Here is a 7,952-nt window from a genome sequence, read left to right on the forward strand (position 1 = left end):
AAATCCCTCAGAGGCCCGACCCGTCCCGAAGTATTAAAACTTATTTTATTTTCCTTACTTTTCGATCGGTTTTTGACCTAAACCCTAAACTCATTCCTCATTTCCTCTCGAAGTCTCGAGTCTCCAGTTCTCCACTCTCCACCTTTCCTTCACTACTTCACCGACTGAGGGTGTTCCCATTTCTGCAATTCACCTCCACTCCTCCAGGCTCCATCAATTCAGCTCATAAGCATCACCGAGACACCGACCCATTCCCAATTTCCCAAAGTACCTGCCTTCCTGGTCCTCGAGACTGCCTTCCTGGTCCAGTCGTCAGCTCGGGGAAGTGGTTTCTCCGTCGTCAGCTTCGCCGTGGTTTCGAGCCTTGCTTCAAACACATAAGACTGCAAATGTAAGCCATGGATTCTTAGTTTCTTACAGTTTTGCAATTTATACTTTATAGACAAACTTCGATTTCATTGCCGATGGTTTTGCAATTTTGATTTGTTTGATTGGGATTGTGAGATTACATGTGTAGGATTAGCCGATTAGGACTTAGGAGTTCAATTTGTTCGATTGGGTTTGTGAGATTACAGTTGAGTTCGCGAAGATCGATTGGGTCAGTGGGTTTTGTGAAATTTGTTCGATTGGGTCAGTGGGTTTTGTGAAATTTTGATACTTACGCTTAACAATTGGATTTTTAGAGTTGAAGCGTGAGTTAAGCAAGAACTCAGATGCTTCAATGTTGTTGTGCTTCTAAATGTAGAATCTGAATTGCACTCTCTAAATGTAGAAGAAGAATAAGAAGAGCATTTGGGGTTTTGAAGTGAAGAGAATAATGCAGGTGGGGTTATGGAGTAGGTGGCATTTTATTTCTGTGTTTTAATGTAAAAATCAATGTCTGTGTCTAAAAGTGTCTCGATCGAACTGGAATTTAAGCATTTGGAACAAGAACCTCTTTCTTTTCTTCTTTTCTTACAATTCTGATTTTGTATTAACACCTCGAGTTTTATGAAGAAGTTGAGCAAGGTATGAACTGTTGTAGTTTTTACATGTGTTTGACTGTTTTCAGTATTTTCACTGCATTGGCATTTACTAACTCTTTTTTTTTTAGAGCATGAAAGCACTGCATCTAGCAAAACCAATGTATGTCCAGCTCCAAATCCAAGAGCAAAAGGCAAGGGAAAGCTTGGGGCAGCTAGTAATGTGATAGATGTTTGAACTTTGTTCAATTCATTTAGTTGTGTGCACATTTTCAATGAAGTGTCAAATTGTGAACTGTAATGGATTATTAAATTATGCAGATTTGGTCTTCTTTCAGTTCTTTGAGTTGCAGTTTGCTTATTATATGATGTTTTTCTTCTTGTTTAGGTTTAGTTGCAGCTTGCTTTAATGGAAATGTAGAAATGCATTAGCTTTAGTTGCAACTTGCTTTGATACTTTGGTCTTCTTTGAGTTGTAGCTTGCTTTAATGGAAATGTAGAAATGCAAAACAGGGAAATTGATGAAATTGCAGGAGATTTTTTTTTTTTTTTTCCTTTCGGGATGTCCCGGTCCCGTCCCGATCCCGTCCCGGTCCCGTTCGGGTTCGGGATGGTCGGGATCAATTCTCAAAAAGTGTCGTCCCGTCCCGAGTTTTATTTCCGGGTCCGGGACCGGGATCACCAGAATTTCGTCCCGTCCCGTCCCGTGCCCAGCCCTAACGTGGATTGATGGGAAAAGAATACATGTGGGGCCCCTAGGTGAGGACGGTAGAATCATGGAAGGAGGACAAATCGATGGACAATTTTTAGACTCCTCCAGCCTACCATGTGGCTCTAGCCGAAAATTTGACAAGTTGAATAGTGCTGATGCTATAAGTTTAAGCCAATATGCTACTGTGCAGCCCCAAAGCGGCCTTGAAAGTGACCCTACATCACAAACTAATGAATTCCTCATTGACTAGCCCGTCAGTGATGCACCCAATGAACAAAATATAATTCAGAGTCCTTATCTATAAGTACGGGTCATTAACGGGCCCGACCTTGCTATATTTTTAAATAATTGCGGGCCGGGCCGGGCCGGGCTTTATTAAAAATCAAAGGATCCAAGCCCGTCCATATAAATGGGGCCTTGCGGGCTTTTTCGGGCCGGGCCGGGCTTGGCCTTGCGGACTTTATTTATAAATAAATATTTAAAGACACAAGTATTTTTTTTTTTTAATCAAGCTTTGGAAATTCAATGGATAATTATCAAATACAACCAAAGATAACAGATCTATATAACTATATTGTACCAAAAAAATCTATATTTATATATAGATACTAATTTATTGATAAATAAATTTTTAAAGACACTAATTTTTTATAAATCTATATTTATACATCATACACTCCAAAGAGCTACATATAGCAATTCAAAGAAAATGAGAAACCGACCGTTTGATGAGTTTATTACAATAAATTATGAGTGTGGTAAAAAATTTAGCCAATTTCACCATATTTTCAAATCCGATCAGATTGGTCAACCATAGTCACTTATATGTTTTATTGGTTGACCGATGCCGTGACAACCGCGAAACGTACTTATTTTTTCACATCACGTTTGTATATATTCCATCAATGGATGTGCGTAGACATAAGATAAAAAAAAATTTAATTTTAATTACAAACACATTGGTCTATACCAATTTTATTCCTATAGTTGTATGATTTGTACATTGCATTTAAATTGTTTAGGTTCATTCTAAAGCAACCATGAAGTAGAAAATGAATTCGGAGAAACCAACCGCTCGATGGAGAGATTGTAATGTTTTATGGTGGTTGTAGAAAATCCAGCCAATTTGGTTCTCGTTTCGAATTCGATCAACTAGGTCAAACGTAGTTACTCTTATAAACCTATATTTATATATCATATACTCCAAAGAGCAACCCCTATCAATTCAAAGAAAATGGAAAAACCGACCGTTGGATGAGTTTATTACAATAAATTATGAGTGTGGTAAAAAATTTAGCCAATTTCACCATATTTTCGAATCCGATCGGATTGGTCAACCGTAGTCACTTATATGTTTTATTGGTTGACCGATGCCGTGACAACCGCGAAACGTGCTTATTTTTTCACATCACGTTTGTATATATTCCATCAATGGATATGCGTGGACATAAGATAAAAAAAATTAATTTTAATTACAAACACATTGGTCTATACCAATTTTATTCCTAAAGTTGTATGACTTATACATTGCATTTAAATTGTTTAGGTTCATTCTAAAGCAACCATGAAGTAGAAAATGAATTTGGAGAAACCAACCGCTCGATGGAGAGATTGTAATGTGTTATGGTGGTTGTAGAAAATCCAGCCAATTTGGTTCTCGTTTCGAATTCGATTAATTAGATCAAACGTAGTTACTCTTATAAACCTATATTTATACATCATACACTCCAAAGAGCAACCCCTATCAATTCAAAGAAAATGGAAAAACCGACCGTTGGATGAGTTTATTACAATAAATTATGAGTGTGGTAAAAAATTTTGCCAGATTTTGGTGGTTTTTTGCCACCGGGAGAGTAGTCTCCGATCATATTCAAGGGCAAGGAGGAGAGGATCGAGCTTGGGTCGTTTGGGCCTTAGTTCGAATATGGTGTCAACAAACCATATCTCGTGACCTGCTGGATCTTCTATTTGTGGGAGACTCTTTGCAATCTACTAGTATTTTCGTACACCAATTGAGGTCTCTAGGCGAACTTACTTGTTGTTCAGTTGCTTTGAGTCATGTATCTTTCACTAGGTTGCGATTTCTCCTCCTTTGGGGTGGGTGAAACAGCCTGAAACCAAAAAACCAACCCAGACTAGCTGGTTCAATCTAAGAGTTTAAAAAAAAAAAAAAAAATTAATCAGACTAGTCTGAGTTGGAACCGTATAAGACCCAGTCCTGTCTTGATTTTAAATTTTAAAAAATTAAAAAGCCCAATGGGCCCAATCAATGTCTTAAACTCTTAAGTAATTTTTTTTATTAGTTGTCTTCTCCACGCATCTTTTTCTTTTTCTCCTTCTTCCAAATTTTTTTTTCTTTTTGTTCTTCCTCTTTCCTTTCTTCTGCAACTCCCATCATGGAGTAAAAATTTCCAACCTGCCGCAACCTCTCCATTGCTCCCCACCGAACTCCGTAGCTACACTCCCCTGCGCTGCCACATCCTCATCGTTCGATCAACCATGCCCACCTCAAGCCCCCAAGAACAGCACCGATCTGTTGTAGTTTAGAGCTAAAGCGTTCACAGCTGACTTGTTTCTCCAGCGTCGCCTAGACCTAGAGACTTGGTTCTTCATGGCTCTTTGTTGTCGTAAATTGGATTGGAAATATATACCAAATAATCTTCTACAGTAGTTTTTGGAAAAATACCAGCTTGAATTCGGTCTGTTGCGTTGGCTGTGGTGAATTTTTAAGGAACCTAATGGGGATGTGTTTGATATTTCTTGGTTTAGGATGTCGAGAACGTGTTGGAAGTGACAGTGTTGCTTCTTTGGTTATACATATATGGGAAGAGGAAGCTTCGACCTCTGAGAAGTGTTCTCAGTAACTTCTTTTTTGGCCTGTTTGGAACCAAAATCTCAGAAAACCGGCCCAAAAATTTTGAGCTGGACTTTATTCGGTCCTTAGAATTCAAAAATAGAAAGTGGACCCGACCTGAAATATTTCAGTCTGGGCTTGGACCTCAAGATGTTTAGGAAGGCCCACACCGTGCCCAGAATTTCCTAGAAGTATAGATTTAACTGGCCTAACACTACACCAAAAACGTTAACAGACAACACTTTTTGCACAAAAAAAGAAAAGTAAGTGTTGTGTGACGAAGAGAAGTGAATTAGACAACATGTTTAGTAAACTTACGTAGTATAAGGTGGTTAAAATGCTGAAGTTTTTGTTTAGAAGGCCATTGCACAACGGTTACAAGAATAATCTGTTGTGTGAATCATAAAAAAGTAGCGGCAGATTTCCCTCCTAGATCGACTCAAATTTGGCTCCAAATTGGTACTACATCGTACAACAGTATAGTTATATCTGTTGTATGAGGCATGCAAAACATGATACAACGGTTTTTTACTTTTTGTTGTGTGATGAAGTGGGAAATATTTGGATCGATGTGCCTTTATTTGGCCCAAAATGACACTGAAGTCCCCCAAAAACCTCCAAGTTTTGATTGAAATATAGCACCAGATTGATGATCCCACAACCAAATGAGTTGTTTCCGTTGTGTAAATAAGCATTGCCTAGCATGTTACTTTGGTTACATATTATAGCGGGAACTTTTCCCTCTTTGGAAGCTTAGCTGAGGTTTAATTTGTTCACAATCAGACAACAAAACTTCGTTTTTATGTTGTCTGATTCATAAAGCAAAAATTAAAAGCCCGCCTTTGACAACTTAATTATCTAGCTAGGTTTATTGGATTTGCTGTCTCCCCGTCAACACTTTGTCAAAACAGCCGTTTCCTCTTGTCGAGCAGCTCTCTTCTCAACTTCATCAAAAACCATCAATCTCTCATCAAAACACCATGGGTCTCTCATGAAAACACCATCTGTCATCAAAACACATCTCGATTAGGTCTATCTCTCAGAAGCCATGCCAACCTATTCCCTCTCTCATCTCCCCTCACCTGCAAACTAAAAAGGAAGAAGCTTTGAGTTTTGATTCTAAGCAAAATCACCACGAAGGTAATTCCCACCTCAACCAAAACGGTGCGGCTTTAAGTTTAATTAACAGAAGCACTGACCTTGTTGTTCTTGCGCAGCCCACTTGAAACCACTGAGCAGATCTCTCTCTTTCTCTTTTCTTTAGTCACTCGCTGTTAATGGTGCTCCGGCCACGAACCCGTCTGTAGTGAGCAATTTGACGGTGAATCCAACTAGACTTAACCTCCACCGTGATTTGTCGAAGCTTGTAGGTTCAAGTAAGATTCCAATTCCACCTCTCGAATATGGGTCATCCAAATTCGTGTAATTCATGCTTATTTTCATTAGTTATGTGATTCTATTGAACTAAGAAAGAAAAAACAAGCATGCCCACAAAGAAAAAAAATGACGTAGTTACTGTGATTGTGTGAGTGGTTTCCCACGAATTCTCCTTCTCTAGATTTGGTCTGTTCGTCCCATTCTACCATGTTTGGATTTCCTGATTTTGATTTTAGGGTTTTTTGTGGATTTTTTTCAAGGGAAAAAACTGTTGCTTTAGGAAATTGGATAACTGATTTGTCAAAATGGAGATAAGGTTTTTGACATAAGTAAATTGCTCAAGTAATGTCATAACAAATAGCAATTCTGTTTTATTAGAGTCCAGGGAACAAAATAGTATTTGATTGGTTCAGACTTACAATTTATAATATCTAAATTGGTGGTGAGTTGATGGTGTTAGTGTTAGGAATATGATTTGATCTTTTTATGATATTGTTAGACCACAGAAAGTGAATTTAGTTTAGGCTTAGCAGATTCAGTGTTCTTTTTGCCTTTGCCTTGATTGAAGATGTATATTCTGTGCAGTAAATTGATTGTAAATTCATGGAAAAATAGAGGTTTCGGTTACAATATTGAAAGTTTGGAGTATCATGGTGACTTTCAGTTTCCATTGGCTTGTATTGCTTGAATGTTGAATGTCAATCTTACTTTCCAAGTTAAAATGTGGTGATTTTTCTTCAATTAGTATTCCATAAGTCAAGGACAATATTTCAAAAGAGGCATGATTGTTTTTTTTGTGTACAAATATAGTTTTGAAGTTTGGATATTTTTTTTTTCACCTCAGGTATGATAGTGTACGAAAAGCAAGTTGTGAATATGCACTTTAAAAACATGTATCTATTTGGTTGGAACTGGTTTTCTGAGCTTTTCTTTTTTCAGTTTCTTCTTGTTGGGACAGGGAAGAATGAATTTTATTGGCTTGCAATGAATTATTTCATGCTAATCTTGCTTATAGAAAGTGATGTGATTATTGTTAACGGGAAGAAATTTGGTGGTAAAAGCTAGCTTTTAGGGAAGAAGGGAGTCCTATGATATATGTCCTACAGTGTTGAACATGATGCAAATTTGTTTTAGCTTGTCGAGACATAATTAGATTACTGAACTTAGAAGACATAAAAGATGTAGAACTGTCATCCTGTTATCAAGAGTGGTCTCATAGACTATACATCGAAATTGTTTCAGTCTAGAGTCACTATTGTTGCTTTTGAAAGTTCAATATTGTGACTTCAAATGTTAAATTGAAGCCACTAAAACTCTACTTCCTCCCAAGGCCGTTAGGGAACTTGATTGAAAGTATTTTCAAATGCTCTAGCCAAAAATGGAAAGGAAACATCTTAGGTAAAATTGTATTCTCTGTACTAGAAAGATGTCACTTAGATGTGGAAATTGTATTCAATGACAGCTGATGAGATTGCTCAACAAACAGATAAAGCTCCGTTTGAAGAAGTACTGAACAATGTGGATGGAACTAAAATTCTAAGCGTTTTTGAAGCAATGGAAAACAAGACCATCATGCGTACAAGGAAAAGGACAAAGGTTGTTAAGGAAGGCAGGTTGGATAAAAGTCCCGGGTGCAAGAAAGGTAATGAGTTTCCCAATAGTTGCTTGAGAAAGCAGTTGTCAACCATGAGGAGGTCAAGGAGGCTGTTGAAGAAAATGTCAATATGATAGGTATCAAGGAGCCGGAGAATGAGGAGGGGGCAGAATATGTGGATTTGACGATGCATCAACCTACATTAAAGGTAATTTGGTTTTATTTAACGCCAATAATGGACTGGAAAAGATCAAAGTTCGATTACTGCATACATGTGTTTGACACCCAAGTTGAACTAGTAGGGCATTTCATGATTTTTGAAAAACCTGTACTTATTATTTTACTCTCAGTTTTTGACAGCTTAAAGGAGACTCTTCAATGATCATTTTGAACTTGGTTTTGTGAAAAACGAAGTTAAAATGGAATACTTATGCTATTGTGATCAAACTGCAC

At 37.6% G+C, this 7,952-nt stretch overlaps 1 long non-coding RNA gene across 1 annotated transcript; it reads left to right on the forward strand.

Moving 5' to 3' along the window:
* Positions 1–978: 978 nt before the first annotated feature.
* On the forward strand, positions 979–1,489 carry LOC112182911. Its single transcript, XR_002929611.1, has 2 exons — positions 979–1,008; positions 1,094–1,489. It is a non-coding gene; the product is annotated as an uncharacterized LOC112182911 (long non-coding RNA).
* Positions 1,490–7,952: the final 6,463 nt, after the last annotated feature.

This window comes from Rosa chinensis, chromosome 1, assembly GCF_002994745.2.
Source record: "Rosa chinensis cultivar Old Blush chromosome 1, RchiOBHm-V2, whole genome shotgun sequence".
In the NCBI taxonomy this organism is placed as follows: domain Eukaryota; kingdom Viridiplantae; phylum Streptophyta; class Magnoliopsida; order Rosales; family Rosaceae; genus Rosa; species Rosa chinensis.